This window comes from Halyomorpha halys, unplaced genomic scaffold (assembly GCF_000696795.3).
Source record: "Halyomorpha halys isolate HHAL.00 unplaced genomic scaffold, Hhal_1.1 Scaffold1034.1, whole genome shotgun sequence".
NCBI classification, from domain to species: Eukaryota; Metazoa; Arthropoda; class Insecta; order Hemiptera; family Pentatomidae; genus Halyomorpha; species Halyomorpha halys.
The window spans coordinates 154,552-182,055 of record NW_027109491.1 but is presented as its reverse complement, the minus strand read 5'-3'; the positions used below and the strand labels follow the sequence as shown (position 1 = coordinate 182,055).

General features: G+C 28.3%; 1 protein-coding gene across 2 annotated transcripts in view; it reads right to left on the bottom strand.

Annotated features, from left to right (window-relative positions):
• The window catches only part of uif (sushi, von Willebrand factor type A, EGF and pentraxin domain-containing protein uif), a 207,246-nt gene that overhangs the window by 59,263 nt on the left and 120,479 nt on the right, over positions 1–27,504 (bottom strand). The gene's annotated exons all lie outside the window — the stretch shown is intronic.

Here is a 27,504-nt window from a genome sequence, read left to right as displayed (position 1 = left end):
TAGTATTGGGGATGCCAGTTTCAAGGAAAAATGGACTATTTTTATAATTTTTTTTTTTTTTTTTGAAGTTTCAAGGCAAATAATAAGGAATCCTACATTCCATCAGCATTTAGTTTCAATTCCTATACTTCAAGTCTGTATGAATTTGTTAAGAAAATCTTTAATGTAAAAACGTAAAATCAATCTCGTCAAGTGTACTATTTTATTTTACAACAAAAAATATATTTATATATCAACTGTTTACAATATATACAAAATCATTAAAAAAAACATTGTATTGCTTGTTATTAATTTTAACAATCAAATGTTTAAGATGTAAGTAGAAAGAAAAATTGAATATTGACCTCAAAACAATGATTTAAAAGTGCACACTCATAATTCAAGAGGTTTTAAGTAGAGCAAAACGACAATAGCCTAACATGGGCGTTTGAGTGCCAAAAGGGTGACAATCACATAAATTGTTTGATAAAATCGTGGGCTACTTTTTTTGTATTCATACAGCAAGCCTTCATTAAAATGTTTAACTTTTTGAGACCCACTTGTTAAAACCTACGCGTCCTCCCACTTACAACTTATTTCAAAACCTGAAATCTTAAATTTTTTTTTTTAGAGCATACAGCAAAAACTGTTTTTTTTTGAGAAAATACAAAAATTATTAGTAAATACATTTTTTATTTTTAGGCCATTACAAATGTTATATAAAAGTTATAATTAATTTTTATTGTCTTGTTCGAGTCTAGTAGTTTTAATTTTAATAACTAAGATCAAATTTACTGAATGTATTATATAATATACAGTTGTAAATTTCAATAAAGAGATTAAAAAAAAAATTAATAACAAAAATTATTCAAATTATCTTAGACTGATTAAAACATAATTATATGTTCAACATTTCGACCAATTTAATATTAATTAATCAATGTGAGGGTGTGATACTAAAATTAAGTTTATTAAAATTTTTTGTTATTAGTTATAATATCACTATAATAAGTCATAATTATGTTTAGGTAGGATATATTATATATACAGAGAAAGTTTCACACTGAAAACAGTTTTCACAAAATTTCACTCCTCTATCTCATTACATTTAATTCATTTAGTTTAGAGAAATAAATTGTCTTTGATAGTCAACTTTAAGTCGGATTTACGATAAGCAATTTTATTTTATTTTATTTTAAGAAAAGTTATTGCGAAATATATATGTAATAAACTCATCCATGTTCCTTCGTGTTTTTCTAATGTCGGTATTGAGTATACTATAAAGTTTCTGCACTATATCTATTTCTAGGTTTTACCAACAGGAAATTTAATAAATACTTTGATCAATGACATAAAAAAAGAGGAGAGGGACCCAAATAAATTATAAAGTAATGGATAAATAAATATACATTATTTCATGAGAAAGGCCGGAGAAAGAGGGATAATAGTAGGAAGGTAGGGATTAATTAAAACTCTCATAAAAAATGATAAATATAAAAAGTAATAAACTCCTGCATAATAATAAAAAAATCCTAGATATCGGTAATCGGTTCGTTAGTGTATATGTTAGTTAAATCTATTCTTACTGTTCTATGAAAAAGATAGAACATAAAGATAAATACTTCCTATTAAATCCATTACTGATGGTTGATATCCAAGATACTGAAATTATGTTTGAAGTAATATATATAAAAAAAAAAAAAAAAAAGAGAATTTTAGAGATAAAATAAATTCTCTGGAATTCCAGAGAAAAACGGTTTACTGTTTACCATTAACTCTGGAGAAGTATGGGCGGTAGACAGATCCGTTAAGGAAGAGAGCATTTTCATGTCCATGTGTATGGACTAAACTTATTGTAAGGGACTAGACAGAAATCAATTGTATATTTATTCGCTGTAGAGATTGTGTTTGTATCATACATTTAAATGGACTTGGGGATAAAAACGATCCTAAAATTTCAATATATTCGTTATTAATTAATTTTTTAATGTTTTGGGCCTCACATAATCCATTTTTTAATCCAAGCTCGACTATGAGACTAATTGCATGATCGTCATTTATGTTCCCTCAATTAAATTATAAATTATCGTCATAATTCAGCCACTCTGTGGTATTCGATATTTCTATTTTCAGTCCCCACACTGTGCTGTAAAGCCGGATTCAAGTTAATTTAGAGTTAGGTCATGTATAACTGAATTTTAATATACATGTCTTACACAATTACGTAACATTGATAATCAAGAAGGTGAATAAATAAGTTTAAGAAAACAAGCTTTACGGATAGAAATAGGTTTTAGAAGAGAGTAGCATAAACGATTAAGAATTTTGAAAAAGAGGTAATACTACAAGATGGTAAATATTTAAAAGCTGTCAGCTTATGATCTGAAGAAGTGGATGGTAAAACTCAAGATTGGAAAATGGATGAAGAATTTTAAGAGGATTTTTAGTTCTAATATATTACAATATAAACCACTCTAATAAAATCTATTAGAAGGATACATTTAAATATTTCGAAACTAACTTGTGACATTCAGCTCAGCATTTAAATATTTCTTGAATTCCTCTCAATAAATTCTCTGTACATCGAGTCCGCCTGTTACAACACTTCTCAAAGAATGGCCCAACCTTCCAACTAATTTATAAGACCATAATCAGGCCTATTTTGAATTAGTATTTGAGCTTTGAACTTCACTAAAACATCGAATTCCTCTCGTATCCAATCCCCATAGCTTAGAATCCTTCCTAAATTCCCCATCGATATATAACTTGAAGTTCCATTTGTAGCTGATCTGGCCAGGACCAATATAGAAATATTATTGAATACTATCTATGGTAAGTTTCTTAAAAAATCTTTCATTAATAAAATTTATTTACTGTATTATAGTGTTTTTATTTTCGGCCAAGACTGGAGTCCTATACTGCCTAACCATAGTTGGGGGTCAAAGTTTTTCATTTTGTGGGACCGCCACTCAATGAATAAAGTCAACTCCTCAGGCAGGATTCGAACCGGCAACGCCAATGGACATCTAATTAGTAAAACTGTGCCTTAACCACTGAGCTACGGGCCCATATTATAATGTTATTATTATTGAAATATTTAACGATATTTAAATTAAATATTTCAAGAAATAAAAGTAAAAATATAATTATTTCGCCTGAATGAGATCCTTACAATTTTTCGGATAGTTTCTTAAATATACTTAAGCTTATTCAACAATTGATCATCAAAATTAGAATGTAATTATTTTTATTAACGTTATGAAAATATAATAAAAACCAATAAAAGATAATACTGCAATAAATCTGAGGATCAAACATTTCTGAATGACTGAGAAGGAACTTATCAGGATGTTCTTTGAGATCTCTGGTCGTGCCTTTAGTTTCGTGATTGAAGAAAGGTCGCATTAGCGCACTGTGCCCTTAAAGACTTCAAACTTTCATAACACGCCTTGTTCTTTATAACATAATCACAAGACTTTGACTTGCACTCAAAAGGCTTCATGGTACATGGAATCACTCAGGCATCAGTGATTATATTTAGGTCCTTGTATTTCTTACTATTTATTTTTGAGCCATAATGTATAACTACCCAGAAGGTATCGTTTGTATTTTTTGTATTATTTCAAATTAATGAATTTCAATAAGAAACAAAAACAGATATGAAAGTTGTGAAATATTAAAAAGGAGTAGAAATTACCAAGACGCCTTCCCGCGAACGTTTCGATATCTAAAGAAATAAAGAGTTCAATAAAACTATTTTTATTGCGCAAACAAATAGTTCTTTATATGGATTCTTCTATTGACCAATAGCTATCATTCCTTAGAGGTGATGCGGTCATCATCACGTTTTAACCTTCTAGATTTCCACTAGCTACTCCTTACGTAATACTTGTCCTCCAGATCCGCTATATTACAGTACAAAGGTTGTAGTTCATATATTTTTTTTGGAAGTTCGTCATTGCATAACTTCTAGTCAAAAACATTAGATGGAACCTTAGGTGAAGCCTAAGTAGGATTTGTTAAAATATGGAGAGCTTATACATTATTTTTTAAGGAATGAATTTTGTAGTTTATGAGTATTTATTTATTAATTATATATTCGTCTCTCCGGATAGCTCATTGAAATAAAGTAGGCTTAATATAGTGATAAATTATTTTTAAAAAAAGCTAAAGTTATAAACAATTATATACGAAAGAAATGTAATTCTTCCTCAGTATAAATAAAAAATTAAAATAAAATTGATGAGTATTACAAATATTATTCTATTTCAAATATATTAAGTTTTCAATTTGTATTTAATTAATTTCTTTGTTTCAAGTACGGGTCGAACTGATAGATATCGAATGATCACAAAACAACTTGTTATTCTATGTCACATTTTAACTGCGATAGTCATTAATACTAATTAGCTTAACTGTGTGAAATACGATTAGGCGTGCACCAGGTTCTCAAAAATACTAAAATATCACAGGTTTTTCATACAATAAGAATTTCCTGACTAGGTAAAGGTCAAAATGCACTTCTTTAATTTTGTTAAATTCGCCCTTTCCACACAAAATCGGCGGTTTTTATATTCGTAAATGTAAAATGGTGATGTAAAATGATATACTCAAAAAAGTATGAATAGTAATATAATTGTAAATTAAATCATTATGAATTCAAAATAAACAAATATATTTAAATTTACACTTATGTAAATTATTTCGCTGTATAAAAATAAAGTAAGAAGAATGGCCACTTTCCAATTTTTATACTCAAAAGCGAATATAATAAAAAAAATACAGTCTTACAATGATATCCAAAAATAGTTTTTATTATCTTTTTTTTTTTTACTCTAAAATAATTACTGGAGTATTAATAGTTAGTTACAAATAAGCTATGTGTCAGAATATCACAAAATCAAACAATAAATTTTTCACACTTCATTAAGAATAAAACTAAAAATTTTCACAAATCTATTCATACTTTAATGAAAATCACTTCAAACTACATAAATTACATTCTATATATCTTTTAAAATTTTATTAACAATTAATTATTTTATAAAAATATTATTCGCATAAGGGGGACCAATATTAAGAATATATTCTTCTTGAAAATTTTCTCTCCTTTTTTCTGGAATTAAATTAATATGTCCTAAGGTGAAGTATTGGGATGTACATTCAGACGCATCAATTTATTTTTATTTATTAAGACCATATTTAGTCTGTTAAAAAAAAAAAAAAAAGAATGTAACTTAATCATAACTTGTAATGTGACTTTTATTTTATTGCATAAAATGTTTTCTTTTATTATTGATTTTTTATTTTATAAAAATTTCAAACTATATTTTTATTGAAAAATTCATAAATTTATAAATTTAACTCGATGTGGATGTATATTCTGGCATTATCTATTTTTTGTAATAAAAATTGTTACCTTCTGTAAAAATTAAAGAAAAAAAGAATTTTTTTCTTTTATATTTGTAGAGTTAAAAAAAAACAAAAAAAATATTTTTTCTTTATTTTTTTATAGTTAATCACCAAAATTAAATAATTTTCAAAATAAAATATTCTATTTTTACATGTTTTTTTTTTTTTTTTTTTTTCAGCTACGTAGTATCAAGTATCAAAAGAAAATACGGCACCAACAAAATAAACGTTCAATCTAGAATTTATGTTAAATCTACCATAGTCTACCAAAAGCCAACTCTTTTTGTATAGGGGATGTCCACCAAGACAAATTAATAAATAAATAAATAATAATAAAAAAATGGAGATGAGCTCTTTATGTTGCCAGACTTGAAACGAGAAGATGGGCCAAAATTGCAACAGAATGGATTCAAAGGAAACACAAGAGATGAAGTGGAAGACCAATTACAAGATGGCGAGATGAGATAGTGCAATGAGTGGAGAGGATTGTAGTTTTGTAAAGAATGAAAATAAAGCTTTTATTATTATTACGACGGTGAACATTTAAAAACAAATAATGATAGAGAATATTTTAGTTTTATAAGAAATTTGTCTTCAGGCCACTTTGTCGGTACAATCAATATCAATACCAATATAATAAGTATATAAAATTATAAATAAACTAATGATTATTAATGAATTATTAACTGGAATAATCAATAATAAGGAGCCTAAGTTGTCCAGTAATGACAGAGCAAACTGGACGACCTAGAGATCCACTTCCGAACCGCTTTTTTACCCCGTCCTTGTTGACAACCACTTCCCCCAGTTCACATGGAGCCTGCCCGTGAAGGGTTTGCTTATTTAATAAAATTGCCGGAAAATGGCCTAACTGTGTGGGCATTTAACGCCTATTTGTCGCATATCAAGGCATTACTGTGGTTCCCTGAATCGGCCACCATAAAAGAAGGTTATGTCTGACGTTTTAGACCATTTCTTTCAACACACTGTCCTATCAAGCTACCGTGGAGAAAAAAATAAATAAATAAAAAATCATCGTTAAAAAACCAGACTTTTTACTCCTGAGGTATTTTAAATTTATTTTTACGAAAAAAAATCAATTTGCAATTATGCTATGTAACAATTCTATTTGTTTTGGTGTTACAGCATTTCACAATTCGGATTGTTCAATTTAGTATACAACTGGAAACATAATACGTAATAAAACATAAATAAAAAATAATAATAGTAAATAATTAAAATATATGTGTCTCAGTTAACAGAAAAACTAACCACAATTAAGGAGGGGGCTAGAAAAACGGAAACAAAAATTCCCTCAAAATAATTTTTTTTTGTACATTAGTTATCAAAAGGAGCTTCTATTTTCTTTTATCTATCAAACCTATTCTACAAACATCACAAAAGAAAACTAACAATGGGCAATACTAAAATATTTAGATGGAATAATTAATAAGTTGATACATAAAAACAATTGTATATGCCCTTATTCTATAAAACTATTTGATTTATTTTCTTAGTAAAAATGAAATCGAGCCATTTATAATCATTTAAACTTCTGAGCTTTGTTAAAATATAATTACAATAACAATTTAAATTAAATTAATTAATAAATAATTTTTAAAAAATAAATATCAAGCCAATATTATTTGAAACAAGAAAAAATGTCTTTAGCTATCTCGAGTCTCTTTTTTTTTAAGAGCCTAAAAATAAGAAAATTATGAATACACTGGCCTTTCAGAGTTAGCTATTCTTGCAGCATTCTTTGACAATGAAAATCTGCTTAAGAACTTCCTTTGCAGAGTGAAACTTGATGTTTTCACCAAATGCTTCTTCCTATTTAATATATTTTATTTTGTTTTGATACAGAGTTCAATGGCCGCACGTCCGATTGTTTCGAATTGTGTATTCAGGTTGGACCTGAGTGAGGTAGCTTGAATACGTTATCGCAACCTATCCAGCATTCTAAGATATCAACATGTTCACAAGTTTCTATAATAGCATAAATGTTTACAGCGGTGAAATTTCTGCGATTTAGAGGGCTATGATTCGAAACTGATTGGAAAACTGTAGATGGCGCAAACCGACTGTTACCGGAAAGATTAGTTTTTATTTGTTTTGGAATATACTCTTGCAAAATTATTTCTTTAATCTTTGCAATAAAAATATAAATTATTCAAAGGTGTATAAAGGTATTTATATTCGGAGGGATAAAATTATTTTGTTTATTAAATACCGAGTGATTTCAAAAATATAAGGTTTAGTCTTTTTACTAAATATCCATACAGCAATATTACAGAATCTTTATACATTTATTTGGATGGAAAAGCTTTAGAAAATGACATATATAAGGGATGGTCTTGAAGAAGTGAATAAGTGTTATTATCAAAATGGGAAGTACTAATATGGGCATCAGGATTTAATGTACTCGGAAAGGTCATCCAGTATAACCAGATGTCATTGGAATAGCTCGTTTTGGAGTATCCAGGAAATAACTGAAGATGCAATAATATCTGGTATTTTTACAGCAATAATAATTATTTAAACTTTGAATAAATCATATGGTTTTTGACCATAAGTCACGTTACTAAGAATATTCATATTGACTTCTAATTCCTTAATATCTAAAAGTTACAATTTGTTTTTACTTCCTATTCTATTTAATTTTCATTCTTTATTTATAATTATTTATTACTTATTATTTATAACTTTAAATGTAATTTTTTTAATTTCTTGAGACTGGTAAATAATTGTTTATTAATTTATTAAATAATTGTATCCTTGTATAGTCTCCACACATTTTATTACATCAATAGTCCAACGTTTCGGCCATTTTGGCTATCCTCAAGGACAATCAAATATAAATTCTCACCTCACATCAAAATTTTTAAATTGTTTTGCAGGCTATTCTGCCGAGGTCATTAATTATAAGTAAAAACACCCCATTTAAAAAAAAAATTAATTAATTTTTAAAACTTTTAATTTTCAATTAATCTACACTATCACTACCATATAAACAAACTATCTATCTAGTATTTAACTATTTATATGGTAGTGATAGTGTGGATTAATTGAAAATTAAAAGTTTTAAAAATTAATTAATTAAAAAAAATAGGGTCTGTTTTTACTTATAATTAATGACCTCGGCAGAATAGCCTGCAAAACAATTTAAAAATTTTGATGTGAGGTGAGAATTTATATTTGAAGATGGCCGAAATGGCCGAAACGTTGGACTATTGATGTGATAAAAAGTGTGGAGACTATACAAGGATGCAATTTGATTTATTTAATAAATATTTATTTAACTTTACATTTTGTCTGGTAATAATATTCCAAAATTTGTACAACCAAATTATTTATATTTATAAATAATGTTTGATTAACAAAGTTCCTAAAATTTTTACATCCTTCAGAAAACGTATGAGGTTAGATTAATTTCGAGTAAATAATTGTAATTATTTGCCATGTATATCACATTAAAATTGTTAAATGTATAATTGTATATTGAAATCATTACATGCATTTCATAAAAAATTGTTAAATATTAATAAATTAAGTAACTGTGTCTTTAGTGGAAAAGTGGCGTATCTGCTAATGTTTCTATTTTGGAATTTGCAGCATTTTCACGAAGATTTTTATTCTCACCGTAATGCTATGACCTAACTGAATATGTGAACTCATTAATTATAAATTTAAATATATAATCATTTATTTATCAAATTATATAAATTGACACATAAAAATTAGAAAACAACTGTTTGCATTATACCTACGTTATATAATACAATGTAAATGATATAATTTATATTTTAAATTAACAAAACATTTTCCATATTTAAATCAATATTTATTTTCCAAATATTTTCGTCATTATTTCTGAAAAGTTATTTATTTCAAAAATATAAAAATAGTGAAACTGTTTTTCATCATGTTTTCTGATTTTCTAGTCATGATTATTGTAATTTTCTTCTTGTTTAAACATTCGGTTTCTGAAAATTCCTAATGTTATCTGCCCCCCCTCCACGGAGAGGGATTTCGCATCATGGAACAAGATGGCCGTGACATTTGCCCCAAGACCATTTAGCTTTGCCTTCTACCGCGCCTCGCGCAATCATTTTGCAAACATTTTCTTGGTATATTCGAAATTTAACTATATTTAAAATTTAATCATATCAATAATAATAGAATTGTTTTTTGATGTATAGATAAAGGAGAATGTTCAGAAACAATACATTTTTAAAGGGGAGAAAAGAAGAGAATAGGAAAAAAATAATTAAAAAAAATATTTAGATGTTTTTAGGACTTGAAATAGAAGCGGAAGAAATGAAGTCCAGTGAAGTGAGTTATAATTATATTTTGAATTAATGTTTCTAAATAATATTTATAAATTAATAAATTCTTGCCACGCCTATAAACAGTATGTATCTTAGAATTAAACAAATCGTACAATTAGGTAAAAAACTTGTGTATTTTTTGTTATTCAAACTGATATTTCGGGTAGACGATAAGACCGATCGTGTAAGTCCACCTAGAGAGGAAGACCTATGAGTAAGGAGTCCAATGGATGCGTTGGAAAAAGAAAATAAAGCTGGTTCAAGACAGAATTACTTGTGGATCTAGAAGCGAGTCCTCACATAACGATGCGATAGAAAAAATGGATTAAAATAAAACAAAAACTTGAAAACATAAGTTCTAAAGTAAGTTAAATAATAATATTCTTTTGAATGATTTATCAGGCTTTTTTGAGAAGTTAGTCAAATCAATAAATACTACAAATACATTGTTGAGTATAAGTTCAACTTTTAAAAATTTGAAGTAGACTAAAAATTTAATTTCGTTTTCAATAATTTTTTTTCTTCTGCTTTTATATCATTACTTCATCATTAATCTAATTTTATTAAAATTTTAAGATTATTAGTTGAGAAATTGATTGTTGTAAAATGGTTCGGGTGGCGGCCAAGAAAAGTATAAACTATTGTAGAAAAACTTATTATTTATAGTAATATTTAGTAACTAACACATCTTTTACCTCTGGTTTCACCTACTTCTGACTGTTCAACGTTAAATAAAACAGGCTGTTGAGTATACTAAATATGAAAAATTTGTAAATGTTAATAATGTACAGTTTAATTACGAAGTGTTAATGAAGGATCTATGAAAAAATAATGTTAGCAACTTATTAGAAATTTTATGTGTGTAAATAAAATAGGGCAAAAATGAGAAACGTCGGCCTATTCTAATAACAATATCGGAGTTTAAATTTTTTTTTTAGAAATTAAATTGTTATTTGATAATTAACAAATTAATTAGAATAAATATGTCTGAATCTAGAAGGGAGCGCGATTAATTGATACCCAACAAGACTGTACCTTCAAAGACACATTCTCCGCTTTTTACATTCATTATCTAAAGTGAATTTTATTTTCAAATTAATTAAAATTTTTCATCTATAGATTTTATTGTTACACTTAAAAAAAAAAAAAAAAAAAAATGAAAACCAATTAACAGCAAAGAATTTTCACATCATATTTTCCTAAATTCTTCATCTAACGAAATTATATTTACTTCTTAAAAAACCTCTGAATCTGCATTCCTCAGATTCCGATAGGTTGCTGTCTTAATTTTTAACAAAGCCTGTATATAAAATCTTTAACATGTGTTTTCGTTAACGTGGTCTACTTTAACGCTGGCAATTCACGTGACGATTGGGCAAGATTATTTGGTGACAAATTCAGAATTGCCGGTCTCTGTATTCCATGAAAAGTCAACTAGCAACAAAGAAATGGTCTAGACAATTTTACTTCATATTTTTCTACATTCTTCATCTAACGAAATTCACTGCTTGAAAACCTTTAGGAACACCGACTTTCGTCAATTATGGCTTTCGTGTACCGGATGACCCTCTTCCAAAGGCATCTCTTCCTGGCCAGGTACTGGGGGAGGTGCTGAAAAAATGGCAGGTGTTGTCTGTCTATAAAATTGGGCTCATCCTTTCAAGAATAGAGAACTCCACTTTCTACAAAGTTGCAGTAAATATTTTTTAGAATTTTGCAGAATATGAAATTTATTTGTGAAACTTAAAGACATTATACTAGGCTATTTATGTATTCTGCGAGAATTTGAAAATATAATATTTTACCCGCTTTTCACCCGACAAGCCGTGTTCCAATTTTAGCAACTTTTTAAATGGTGATCCATTTAACAATTTTTATTTTAAAGACTTCTCTGCTCGTTATTATTAAATGTTTTAATGGTAAGAGAAGCTGAGCCTAAATTCTGAGTAAAAAAAGGTCTGTATTTAATTTGTATATATACTCTGTATTATCATATATTTATAATTGTAATTATATATCAATAAAGAGGATTTGAAAATAAAAATGAGTAAAAAAAAAAATTTTTAAGAGAGGATAATATGAGAAAATCATTGGAGAGTACAAACCTTTCATAAGCTCGTATGAATTGTTTATTACTAAAGGTGGAATTAAAGTTATATGAATTCTAATGTTTTATGTTTACCATATTTATAGTATTAATGTGCCTTCTAGATTAATCTACATGAGCAATTGTATAAGGAACGATGACTGAAAGTATGACTGTTGGACTGGTGACTTAGGATCAACACATAATCAATATCGTGTTATTATAAAATAAACAGTATAAAAAAAAATTTTAAAAAAGAAGAAAAATAATAAATTAAACTTTTATACTGGTTTTGAAAATAAAAAGTAACATACATAAAAATAATTAAAAATATTTAATTAAATAGGGAAGAAAAAGAACAATCATATTTTTTTAATATTCGTATTACATTGGACTTCCAAACAAAATTAAGAATAAAGCTCTAAAGATAAACAGTCATTAGAAAAGATTGACAATTTGCTATATTAAAGGGAAAATATAATAGTGATTTGTATAACCTATTCATACCATATTTACAATAATAGAATAAACAAATGAAATCAGTAAAGTATATGAGAAAAATAAATAACTTGCCAAACATCATCATCCTTGTGGAATGCCTTATTATGTAATACAAAATAGTAAAATACAATACATTGTACAATATTCTGAGTAAGACTTTAAAGATCTAAACTCAGCTTTACTCCTACTAGTGGATGATAAAGCCGGGTAACAGCAGATCCCAATGCTTTTCTCATATATAAGAAACAAGTAATGAATGGCAATACAGGCTGAGAGAAGCGCTATATAATTTTTCTCAAGCGCTTCGGCTAAAGTTATGTTGTGTTGTATACCTATTTTGTTCTGGTGTCGGAGTATAGTTTGCATGTTACAACGTTCTTCTACATTATTGAAGTGTAAGAAAAAAACATTTTCTATTTTTATAAATATATAAAAAAAAATATTAACAAATGTATTATGATTTTTTTTTCAAGGAATGTACTAATTACTTTCTATTTTTTTAATTCCTTGTTATAAACGTTTCGAAACAATTTTCCTTCATCTAGATTACCCTTATATTCTTCTTTTATCCTTATTCATCTCTTTAAGGTATTTGTCTTAATATTAAAATTTGTTCCTGATTTATATTCGTGTGTTCATCTCCTAGTCTCTCTGTAATTGACAGAAAACAGAAATAACGGAATAGAAAACAATAAAGGTATTCTTCGTTAAAAAAAAAAAAAAAAAATAGAAAATAGAAACCCATCAAAATAAGTCGATTACTGAAAAATATTCTGCTAAATGTATAAAGTAAGAGTATTAAAAATGCTCACACTGGCCTTGGCTTAGAACTAAACAGGTCTCTTGACCATTACGCCATTTTCTCCAGAAAATTGGAAGGAAATGGACCTGTACCCACGGGATGCCGCAACCCGGGCAGAATCTGATCTTAAGCAGTATTCTGATCTGGGCAGTTGCATAACGGTGTGAGAATAGGCCGTGTGATTGTGCTTCCGCAATGTGCATGTCTGCGCCTGCGCGAGTAATCCTTAGTTCACATTAACAACAATGGGTAATTTACCTCAAGACTTAAAGTATGAGAATTTGCAGTAGTTTTCATTCATTATACCCAACATTTCAAAACCGAAGAATTTTTTTTGGCACAGAATTGTATACCTAATTCAAAGCTCTTAAAATTTAAATTTATTTTGAAGCAATTTCTTCAGTTATCAATCAGTAAATTTTTATCTCATGCAATATTTTGTTACGAACAGTAAGGGCGATTTTTAACTTACTTAAATTCTGCTCTAATAATTCGGGGCCATCATTAACCCACTGCGAGGAATATAAGAAAGGAGGGGTTTTCAAGATCAGAAATTTTAAGTTATCCAGACAAATAAACAACATAATAGTTAAAATCATTATTTAATATTTGATATTACTTTTAAAAAATAAAGTTGTGAATTTACAAGATCAATCACAGGATTAGATTTTAACACTGTTTATTCTTGCATAAAAAATACTGACTATTAACTAAGCTATTGATATAACTATATTCAATCATTTACCATAAAACTTTCTTATAGCTGATTTAAATTATACTTCCTCGTATACTTTAATCAGTTTAATTGTTATTTTTATTGTCCAAAGATAAAACTAACCCCTTCAATTTACCTCAGGAATATAAGAAAAATTTATCGACTAATAAATAATTCATAATTTAATTATCAATGAAAAGCATTTCATCAATCACCTACATTGAAACTAACAAAAGGAAAAAAAAGTATTCTTTCAGAAATAAGTCTCTAATGGCTTCCTACTTAAAAAGTGTAAGCTAAAATTTTAGCATGATGCGCTATGAGTCTGCTATCCCAAATAATATTAACTAATTGAGAAAAAGAGGAGTACATCTCAATCATGTAACAACAGGTTTATGGTTATTATTTTTGAGCAATATATATTTATATATGTGTGTATTTTAAAAAATAAATATTATGAATGTAAAGATTTAGTCGTCAGTATGCGAGTTATCGTACGCAGTTTTTGTTGCTAATGAAGTCTTATGTTGTCGAATACTAAAAATTGTTGTAGACATGTCAGTGGGGAGAAACATCCTTACTCTTTGAAATCAAGATGCTTCTCTCAGGGCCGTAAGAGGGTGCAAAATTAACCATGAAAAAATTCCCCTTTTTTAGACTGGTGCTATTAGTCAAGCAGTAAAAAATCTACATTAATGGAGGAAATATTTCAGGTTACTAAAAATTAGAGCAACAAGCAACTATATGCTACGTTAGGCTGATGGTCTAGAGTCAACAAACAAAAAAGGCAGCCATGTACGTAAAAATATAGCTTGTAACTGAAATGTATCTTGTGCAACTGTCAACTGATGAACGACCTTTGCGAAATGACAAACCTTACCCTCGTACTTTTTTACGTTGTGATATTAAAACAACAGACAATTTAACAGAAAATTAAAACTTTGTCTACCAAATAATGTTGGAACTAAATACTTGATCAACACAATTTTTGGATTTTGAGAAAGAGCGTTTATTATTTTTATTTGGAATCCGGTCTAATTGAAAATTAACAAAATTATGGATGCAGACCCCTCGACAGTTCATAATTGAGGAGTTTTCATTCAAAAGTTAATACATCCACTTTTTAAAAATAAATTATTTTTTGGCAAATAAAAATTCTGCAGGAAAGTTTTATTCAGTTTATTTAAAAATTAAAATTTTCCCCTGTCAAACAGACGTTGGTAACCCTCAGTTTCAGTATAAATTATTTACATTAGAAGCCTACATAACAGTTTTTAAATAATAATTTTCAAAATGATATATTGAATTTAGATAGAAAACAAAAATAATAATGAGGAGAAGATGGTTGGGGTGCGGTCAATGAAATTTCATTGACCGCACCCCCAACCATCTTCTCCTCATTTATCATCCACGGTCAACTATCTCTCATAATTAAAAATAATAATGCTATATGTACCTAGTATACATAACAGAAACCAACCTTTTTGTTTGAAAGTCTGCTTCCTTTACCTGCTCTATATACCATACTTTACGAACCCTGAATGCATTTATGTTCCTAAAATTTACATTTGTTCGACAAGAGTGCAACATATTTGCGGAAATGCCTGCAGGTCCATAAATGCATAATAATTAACCGATAATAACCCGCATTATTCATTATGCATACTGAGGTCGGACGTAAAATTTTTTTTACGCAACGTACTGGTTGCGCAAGCGCACAGTAGTTCAAGGCATGCGTTACTATCACAATGCACGGACTAGAAAAGATCTGAGTGTGAGTTCAAGGTGCGTTACGATTTCTCCAGTCAAGGGTCGGTGCGTGAACAAAATACCACGTTATTCTGAAAACGCAAATATTTCATTTCTTTAATTTTTTGTATAACTATATAACGGTGTCATTATAAGTCTAATTTGAGGATTCACTACCAGTGATGGGGCGAGAGGGATGCGCTGGGATCTCTTGAGCTCTGCTCTACCCCTCACACGTGGGGGATAGAGTGTGCTCAGGGATCCTCAGGTCGATTATGTAAATATTGTATATAAGAGTGTAAATGTGACTAGAGATTATATTATTTTATCAATTTGTAATTTTATTGATTTATTTTTTCATACACATAGTTTGATTATGTTCATTTTGTTTATTCTTCTGTTTGTATATATTTTTTAAGAGTTTTGTTATTCATTTATTTATTTAATTTAATTTTAGTATGTATGAGATCATTAATCACTATTACCTATTGCCCACAACTCTGTGGCAGATTGTAATATCTATCAATAAATAAAAAGTATTTAAAAAAAAAAATGAGGATTAGAAATCGTAACCAGTCTGGATTAAAATATACATATATACCTGATATTATAATTAGTCATTTTATTTCGTTAGGCTTTGTCTAAATTGATTATCAAACAATTATGTTCTGTGTAAGCTGATTCCGGACAACCTCTTTTTTAATATTTCAATTAATTTAATTAATACAGTAAAACTTCTCTTAATGAACACTTTTTTCTAACGGAAACTCATGTTCAATTTTATAAACGTCCTAGCCAACAAGGCACATATATAATTAATTGGAATCCCTCTATTACGGTGCCCTTCCATTATGAACATGGATACCAATTTTGTTTACCATCAGCACTTTTCACACCTTTCACGGTCATAAAATATGATTCAATAAATTCACAATTCCAGAATAACGTTTTTAAAGCTACAAATTAAACATATATGTCCCAAGATTAATTCTTTGATTTTTTTATAATATAAAAAATGTAATGTTTGTTTCCGGACTTACGAGACATCACGGTTTAAGTGATGATATGTAGATAATTCAACTATTAATTTTGTGTGTTCTTTTTATATTGAGCCCTTCTTAACAGAAACCTCCAAATAACAAACACAATAAACTTCCTCCTGAGTGTCCGTCATAAGTTTCACTGTTCATTTTAAGTTTTGATATGAGTTTAGTAATATAATATGATATGATATAATATAATATAATTGTAATATAAAATAATTTTACTAAGTTTATTTTCAATTTCTACATTAAAGCCTTTCGAAAATTGCTTTCGTACTTCTCTCAACGATGAAAGAGATCGTGGAAAGTGACTGTCAGGAAGATTATAGCAGCTGTGTGTGGTGACGTCAATAAGGATCCGTAAGACATCTTTCATTGTGGGGAAACCATCCTCAGGCAATGTCAATCTTAGACAAGGTTAATAGAAATTTCCAATATTGAAAAGTTCAATTTCTCTGTTTCTTTCTCATTTCTCCACAACCAAAGAGTATTGTGGATTGAATGGGACAATAAAGTGTGACGTGTTCCACATCAGAAAATTTCTAATATTCTTTCATATATATATATACATATATCTGTGTGAGTGTAAAATTAAATACAGCAATATACATTCCAGAGGGATCTTCAATCCATACATATTTGTTTTTTGCAAAATATAACTTCAAAAGATTACTAACGAAAAATTCATATTGGCATATAGAGAAAATACAAATTACCCGTCAAGATTGAAGCCTTGTGAATGAAAATTTGAAAGTCATGATTGTTGAAAGAAAACGTAATTAGGGGACATCATTGAAAATTTTATGTCATTTTCTCCAGCCGTATACTGGAATCTTGGTCATCTAGTCGGTCCAGGAAGACACCTACAGCAGGATACGACAACTTTCAAGGGGTCGTTGATAGAAAGCTGAGAAGGATCTAGGAAGTGAAGAGAGAAGCTTATTGAATGGGCTGTTCCACTTAGAACTGCCCGGCACACTTTTATCTTCTCACGTGGACTTTTCACTAGGTGGCTTGAGTTATTGGCTGGTAGGAAGCTCTTCCAGAAAGAGTATAAGATTTGTTATATTTTGGGAAGTTTTGTGCTATAGGATTAAGTAGTTGATACGATGAAGTATCGATCATGGACAGAAAAAAAATACATGGATGTTTCTCTTCTTACATATACTATCATAAGATCGAGAAAAAACATCATTGGTAAACCTTAGCCTTTAACAAAACAGCTAGCAAATTACAATATAATTGAATTATGTGTTTAAGGTATGATAAGACAAACTGTCAAACTAGAATATGGTGGTGGGTAGAAGTAAATAATAGTTATGACTAACGAGTTAGTCAAGTTAACGATTAATAATTCAGTTTATAAAAACTTATACTACTACTATAACTATACGATACTAAAATTAACTCTACCATTTAAGGTTTTATTTAAGACCTAGCCGAAGATTTTCAGCTTATTTTACTGTTCTTACCCTGAAATATATTCTTATGTTATTTTACAAGTTGAAATAAAATGGGGAAAAAAGAATTCATCAGTCTCTTAGTAATCTGGAGAAGTCCCTTAGAAGGTGAGGACGAAATATTAGAAAGAAGATTATACCACATTCACGAAAAAACCGGAAAGAAAAAAAGCGTTTAATAAATTGACACGAAGAAATACATTATTCTTAAAATAAGGGATCTTTTTACAAAAACTAAACAAAAAAATATATTTTTCAAAACAGTGCATTATTTGTGATTTTAATTAGGTACCTAACTGATGAAAATTAAATTACTATATATGATTAAATGTTTATATCAAATCATAGACAGTTTCTGAATAAAGAAAAGGCTCACAGATTTTACAAACAGATTGAAATGATACTGATGTAACAAAACTTAAACGAAATTTGTAGGTGTTTTAGAAAATTTGAATAAATAGTATTTTTTGGATTTTTTTTTCGGCCAAGACTCCCATTAGAGTCCTATAGCTGCTTAACCATGGTTGGGGTGGTGAAAGTTTATCATTTTGTGGGACCACCACTCAATGAAGAAAGTCAACGCCCCAGGCCGTATTCGAAACGGCTCCCCCTAATAGTCATCAAATTGTTAAGACTGTGTCTTAATCACTGAGCTATGGGCGGCCCGAATAAATAGTTAAAGTAGTAAACAAAAAAAAAGACGAATGATATTAGAAGAAAATGCCCAGAATTAAGAAATCACTCAAACTAAATTTTTCACTGTCACGTCACATAATCTAAATAATTTTAGAGTACCCAATAAAATCATTTCTGAGTACAATGTGTAAATTTTACTCTAAAACGGGAAAATCAAAATATTCAAAAACGCGATGTGTGTTGTTTTTGAAATATATATAAGAATAATACTGTAACGATGCTATCTGTTCGATCAATTATACTTAAAATTATCGATAAGTTAAAACAATGTTTTTGGATTGTGTAAAAAAAAAAAAAGTAACTATAGGGGTAAGTTTAAGAGTTGTTAATATTTTCGTTCCTCAATAAATAAAATATTTTTTTTATTTCTGTTCTACCTGGTTTGATTCTTGGTGGTAACACGCGAATGTACTGTTTGATTCACTGTTCTTAAATTTGTTTCCCTTAAGTACGGAAAAAATAAATACTCTGAAAGTATGGAAAAGAAACTATACCTAACACAGTTACCTTGAGTCGCGTTATCAATAGACAGAACGAACTACTTCATCTTCGAAAAGATCATCCTCTAACCCTTATCAGCTGTCTGGCCTCTAACAGCTAAGGAAAGATTTCTAGCTAATGGTTCTTTGTCTAGTTTATGGCACAAAAAAAAAAAAAGTAACTAAAATACGTAGAGAAGTGTTTCCTCGCTTATGTCTGGCCTGTTTGCTCGGAGATAAGGACATGAAGACTTTAGATATGTGGGTAGGCTCTAACCTACAAGATTACAACGAAGATACGAAAATAGTTTCTACTGGTTAGGTATATTTACCTGTTTTTTTTTTTTTTTTTGGTTTTTTTAAATAAGTTCATTGTGCACAATTGTTTTAATAAATTTTTAAAAAAGATGGTGACTGTGATAAATAATTTTTATTTTAATTAGAGTAATTTGTTGGAGTGACCGGGGCAGAATAGTATACATGAAGTTGTTTTTTTAAAATTTTTTTAGTTGATTTGATAAAATTGTATTAAGATTATCCCTGAGGATGGACGAATAGGCCGAAACGTCGAACTTATAAATAGAATAAAAATGTTTTGGGACTAAAATGGATAAAAATTTATTTATTTAAACTAAATAAATAACTTTCGATCAAAAATTAATTTGAGGAAAATAAATTTAACGTTTTTTTAGTCTGGGCTTCAGTTTTCAAGATGAATTTTATAACTTTTCAGCTATTTAACTTTTAACTTCTGGTAACTGGGAACGGAATTTTATGAAACTGATAAATAATCTATTGATTCTAATTTTTGTTTGCAATATAATTGACAGTTTCATACCAAGGTGCATCTATGCGATTATTATGACCTTGTTTTGGAATGTCTGTAATTTTTTCTGAAGTTTAATCGTTTCCTATGCTGCTCCCAAGACTTAATAAACCGTATATCATTAATGACCTTAATATCGTTAAATAAATGAGAAGGAGGTCTTGGGCTAAAGGCCATTATTATACCACATGGTCCTCGATAGCATATTTAGTGCTTTTATCCATGCTACGGTAACCTTAGCAATCTCTAAGCCAGCTCACTGTGTTATGTTCGCGGAGGACCGAGGAGTCATGACATTGGCACGCAAGGCCGCCAGCCGATCATCGCACCCTCCTCTATCACTCCCTCTCCCTCTATCTCTTATTTAGTGGGGTTCATTTTTTTTCCCGCTTCGACAGCGGAGGACAAATTGGAATCTATTTAAATAAATTTAAATTAATAAGACTCTTAGAGTGTTTCGTCATAGATTTAAAACCAGGAGAACTCGACTTACCGTGACCTGTGACATATAATAAATCTTTGTTTCGTAAGGAGCAAGGGAAGTTATTTTTTTTTTTACAATTTTCTCTCTTCCTCCTCTCTGGAAATTAAATAATTATTAGAAGAATAAACTGAACAGTCCGAAAACAATTAAAGTCGCAAAAAAAAAAAAAAAATCAAACCGAGAAAACTGAGATTTAATGTTCTTTAATTCTCATAAAAATTAACAGGGCGAAAACAAAATTATTATTATTATTTTTTTTTAAATATTTATTTATTGCTATTTACAACTGTACATCATAATACATTTAGTAAATCCGATCTAAGTTAAATTGGAGTGTTACAGGCGTGTAGAGAAACTACCCATTGGTAGCACTCTAATGACATTTTACATTAGCTGGTCTCGTGGCCATCTTCTTTTCAGGCACCTCGGAGGATTGTCAGGAATGGAATAGGATGCAAGATTAGATACTAGGGGGTTTGAGTGGTTAGAGAGTTTATAATGGAAGGAGTGATATCTGGTTCGGGCTAGATCGGTTACATAGGGAACATTAAGGTCTTTATGTATGATTTTATTTGTGACAAATTAAGGAGCATTGAGGATTTTACGAAGGATTTTGGATTGTAAGGATTGAATACGAGAGGAATTCGAAGGTTTAGTGGAGCCCCAAAGCTCAACTCCATATGTCCAGATTAGCCTTATTACAGTCATGTAGATCAGTATTTTGTAATGTGTTAAATTATTTTTGATAAAAAAACAAAAAAAAAATTGAGTCCATAATTGGACTGTTTTACCATGGTACACATTAAAGTGTAAATATTTTTTGCATGTATTCAATTTTAGTTTTTTACATGTTTGTGGTTAAACAATAGGGAAATTAAAAAAAAAACAAAATAAAAAGAAATAGAAATTAAAAATCCAATATAGTATATCAAATTAAATTATAAATAATAAACAAATTAACAATTAATAAACTTGTTTTAAAAATTATAAATGTACAATAAAATTTTTCTATTGAATATATTTTTGTAGGCTTTTCATTTTAGTGTCATTTAATAATGGACGAACGCGTTGTCGGATATTAGAACAAGTGAGAAAAAGTTTTGTGTCAGATGTTTTAATTATTGGGAGTCACAAATTGAAAATGTTTTTTATTCTAAAGATAACTCAAAAATTTCCATTTTTACAAGGAGTGGACTAAACTAATTTTCCTGAGGAATTCCATCTATTTCAAACCACTAAAGTATCGAAGTTTTATAATCTGTTAAATATAAGATGTATCATATTGTTCAGTTCAATATTACTATTATCGTAAATGCTTTATTAAACTAAGGAAATTCGTCAAGCATGTATTCTAACACAGGAATTATTTTTATAATTACAGTAGGAAATGTTTGTACTTACATTGTTACGTAAATGTATATTTTTTGTTTTAAATAAAACGGAAAAGAAATATTGAAATTATAAAGAAGCTCTTCATTCATAAAATACTTTTTTATGATTTTTAATAGGCTAAGCTATCGTTTTACCATTTTTTATTCCCGAAAGAACCAGGGGCAAGGTTACCATGGCAGGACTATCAAGATGAAAAAAGTCAGTCCTCTTCCACAGAAATGCATTAGTTTTTTTGTATACAAATATTTCTAGATAGTCCCTATGATAATCTTATGGACCAGCGATCGCCGTGAGCAAGGCAATTTTTAAATATATTTACACATCACATTTAACTTAATTTTATTAAAAATGACTTTTGTAATATTGTTAAAAAAAAAAAAAATAATATTTCTAAGTTTTTGATGTAATTTGCTGTACGATTCCTAAAGAGAGAAGTACGTCTCTAAAAATTATAAGTTCCTGAGTTCAGTTAAGATGAGACACATAAAAAAATACTTTGGTATGTGGTATATTTCAAGTACCAGAAATTAAGGACACATATATGAAAGTTAACGGTTAATGCTTTTAAAATGTTTCTGTTCACTCCTCACATTTGCGTTAATTATTTTTAACAGTTATTTTTTCGCACATTCCAGACAAGTGATGAACATCACGACTTCCTTCAAATTCATTTATCATTTCTATGATTTTATTTGAGGAATATAATAAATACATTACTAATATCCATGTAATGAAATAGACAAGCACAAGGTTTCTTTAGAAGTGCAGTGAATTATTAAAATTTAAGTAATAGTGAAAAATTCAATCTTATTTCATATTAAGATAAAAGCGGTTGTAACACTATTACAATTTATATAAAGAATGTAAAGAAGTCAATAATTGTTTTTTCTTACATCTTCGTAATTTTTGACATTTTTAGCTAGAAAAAATTAATGATTACAGCTTGAAGTTGCTTTTTCTCCTTGAAAATTCCCCTCAAAATCTACTTTTCAGTTGTTTTAGCTATCTGCTATTTTCAAGTGAAAAATTAAGCCTAAGCATTCCCTTTTGGGGAAAAATGTATGCTAATTAAATTACTTAAAATATTACATCTTTTCTCATATTTTGAATATTTATAACCACATTTCACAAAATAAGATACAGTTTTAAAAATGTTTGGCTTTAATGTTAACACAAACTTATCTAAATTCACTACCAACTTTTTATTTTAAAACTTCCAACGTTTCGCCCCTTAGGCCATTTTCAAGGAGACAACCTAAAAATTGTTTTCACATTATTGCTATATTACCTTCTCACATAATACCAATATTTCTGAACATACCTTAATCATTGAATTGTCACAATTCATTAAAATGTCTTTTTTTGCAGGTAAATTGCCCTTGCTAATTTTCAATATATCTTCAAAAACAACAATAAATATTTAATTGATATCATTACAGTTTCAATAAATTTTTTTTAAATGACTATTCACTTAAAACAACACAATCTAAATACAAAAGTATCCTTCAAAAATTACTTTTTCCTTTTCTATTAACCTCATCAATAATACTAACAATAAAACCTACCTTCAACAGGCAAGGGACTCTGTTGTCACAGAGCTTAATTTATTGAAAATTTAATTAACATTCTTATTTTATTTGTTACATATAATTTAAAATTATTTAAAACATAATTATTTTATTTTTATTATATACAAATTGGAAGTTTTAAAATACAAAGTTGAGAGTAAATTTAGATCATTAATCATTAATGAACATTAATATAAACCACTCTAAAATAATCAGTATATTAAATCAGTATCTAATGGTTGATTTTTTTTTGGAAATGGTAAAATTTTTAAAGAGCTGTTATTTTAGAAAGTAACGGGAGTGCTGAGCTCATTTTCGTACCAAATTGAGCAAGTTTTATTAACTTCATATTGAGTGTGACAAGTTATTTTTTCAAGCAGAAGATTTTTAGAGTTATTAAGTAATAACTGAAAAAAATTGATTAAAATCTACAAAAGCAAAATTTTTAAATACCAAATGTGTTTATTTTGGTTATCATTCGACACATAGAATCAAAATTGTATTGTTAAAATATGAATACAAAAGAAGCGTTTTGTTAGTTGACCTGTTTTATGCAATTCTGAAGTATATTTTTTTTTTATTCAAATAAAACTTTTTTTATTATGTTTGGTTAATTTCTTAAAAAAACAAAACAGAAGTATATATCTAATGCTTACTCTACCAACTATTAGAATGAGAAAACTACATTAATATTATTTTTTATGTAACCGATCTAGCCCGAACCCGATATTATTCCTTCCATTATAAACTGCCTAACCACCCAAACCCACTAGTTTCTAACCTTGCTTCCTCTTCCATTCCTGGCAATCCTCCGAGGCGCTTGAAAAGAAGATGGCCTCGTGACCTTATATTGTAAAATGTTTTTAGGGTTCTACTGCTGGGTAGTTTCTCTACATGCTGTATCATATCATTATCATTATGTCATTATGATCAAATATACTTGTTGTATTTTTTATGCAGTTGTAAATATGAATAAATAAATAAATAAATAAGAAAAAATATATTATTTTTGTGTACAAAAATTTAAATTTTAACATTGGCTGAAATTAGAGAAAAGTTTAAAATGTCATAAACTATCTCCCTACAACTACTAGATAACTGTTTTAAATTGAATGACCTGTAACACTTTTCTATATTATCTAAGCTTGAACTTTATTATACTGCACTGTGTTAAATTAGATAGCACGGTTAGTTAATTTTAATGTACGTTTACAACAAGGGTTAAAGTTTAACTTTAATTAAGTTTAATCTTCACTAGATATTTCTTCTACTTTCACCATTTAAGAACGGTTGTTATGTCAGTAAAAACTAGTTCTTAGCTGAAAGGAAAAATATGGTCCTGATTCGTTACGAATAATTTTAATCTTTCATTACCCCATGACGTAAATATCGTTGTGGACGAGATTGACCATCTGGAACTCACCTAAAATCCCTTTCGTTTTTGTTTTTTTACCGTGTCGTGTTAGTTGATATTAGCAATGTTTCTTTTTCATAACTTGGAATAAATGGTGTTTGATAAGATAAATTAACGTAATTATTATCACATATATAAATGATTGGACGTATGTGAATTCGGAGGAGATGATCAGGAATCTGCGATCAAGATGAAAAAAAAAATATTTTCAACTATTTATTTATTGTCGAACCACCATAGGAGTATTCATGGTCTTTAGTTTAACATGTTAAATGGAAAAAAAACCATGTTCATTAGAGAAATATTTTTTTTCTTTTAGCATGTTAAAACGATATATCATGGTTGAGAGTCTGTTAATAGGTCTGTTAAATGGAGAATGACGTCACGCAAAATACCAACAGAGCTCCACACAATTTGTTTTGTTGTGGTGTTAAGTTACTTGCTCGCAGTTTGTGTTTTGATTGAGTTAGTATTGTTTTGGATGTTTTAAAAACTAATAAAGCAATGGATGACAATAATAATAGTGTAATGACAGTTGTCAATTCGACTGGTGAGAGAGGTTCAGAGCTCTTTGCAAAGTTTGCAGGTTCAAACAGTTTTTCATAGGTGTCATCAATACTAGTCATTTCTTGTGTCTCTTTCACTTAATTAAAGTGTTCTCATGGTCCCACAAATTATAAAATACTAGTGAACTAAAAATAACTGATAGAACCGAATAAATATTATTGAAAAGATTTATTTACTCAGTTAATTAAGGAGACATAATAACTGACACGATAATTTATTAAATTTATAGATCATTTCAATAATATATATCCTGATCACTACTGCTTATTATGTTAGTTAATATTTTTTTGTATTAACTTTATCCTCCTGATTGTTTTGTTTAAGTTATAAATCTGTTTTATGTAACTCTTTAACTCTTTCATTAAATTTTAGTGGTATAATTATTATTTGATAGTGACTCATTAATTTTAATGAATATACGTCGTAATTTAGGAATGCCTGAATTCTATCCCGAAGAATTATTTTCTTCAAAGACGGAAGGGGCAGATAAATAAATTCGTTTTAGAGGCCGCGGTTTAGTCACTGCTCTTTGTTTGTTTTCTCCTTGGGCTCTAAATTAAAGAATCCACATTCCTGAATTAAGGTTCTTGCCGGAAAGAGGTATCTCAAATTGGCCTATTTAAATCTCATGTATTTCACAACCCGAAAATAACAATAACTATCTCTATTGGTTAAAATATACATTATTTGGTTTTAAAATGTAAAAATATTGTAATATTTAACTGCGCGGCTAATTACGTAATTTATTTTGATTATTTTTTGATGATATCATTAACTGTAAAATGTTGTTCATTAATACTAAATATATTTATTTATTTCACTATTTCCAACAATTAAAAAAAAAAACTTGAGTGAAACAGTTTTAGCTAACTAGCATTTCAGTTTATATTTCCATATGAAAAATGTTTTAGGGATCTTGCTGAATTTACCTGTTTTAATATAAAAAAAGAACTACCTTGTCGTTCCACATTCTTTCTAAAAAAATCTAGTTTCACAAAACTCCAGTACAGGAGGAGTTTTAGTTGTTTTTAAAAATGTATATAAATTCAATTTATCAAAATCCATTTATTATATAAATTGATATTTATATTATCAATACGCAACATAGAAAAATAAGTCCCTAATATTTTTATTTTAGAACTTGATAATCGGAAGAAGAATTCGTATGTTATAATAAAAAGAAGTAAAAAAGGGTATAAATTCTTGAAAAGAAAAGAAAAAGTTTAAAAAAAAAAAAAAATCCATTAGAACTTAAGTTGTAGGATTACAACTGATTATTTATATTTAAAATTTGTTTAAATAAAAAACACAATCCTTGTTTTTCCACATTATTCCTAAACTGTTCTAGTTTCCTATATATGGTTACATATCAAATTATTTGCATGTAAATGTGTAAAATGGTTTTATTAATTTGCAATGTAAAATTTGTAGATTGTAACTGTATATTAAATGTAAAATTGTTGATTATAAATATTTTTATTTTAGAGCTTGATAATGGTAAGAAGAGTCCGAAACGTAGTTTGAATGATATAAGTAAAAAAAAAGTAAAAAAGGGTTTACATTTCTGAAAAGAAAAAAAAAAGTTTTAACAAAAAAAAAATCCTTTAGAACTTAAGTTGTAGGATTAAATTTTTATTTGAAATTTGTTTAAATATAAATAATCTTTGTCGTCCCACATTATTCTTAAGTAGTTCTAGTTCCTCTAAACTCTAGAACAGCTTTGATGAAGTTTTAGTAGTTTTAAAATCACTAAAATTTTTTATCTATTTATTTTTTTGTTTTGCGAAATACCTACACATAGATAAAGTTAGTCTCAATCTGATATTATTATGAATAATTTAGAAATTGCATACAGTATTGCAAACATAGCACAAATATGTTTCCCAGAGTTATAGCATAACGTAAAAATCATACTAATTCCATAATCTTATTTATGATCATACTTCAGAATCAGTACTGAAAAGCTCTTTGATATGAATTATGTTATTTATTATGCTTTT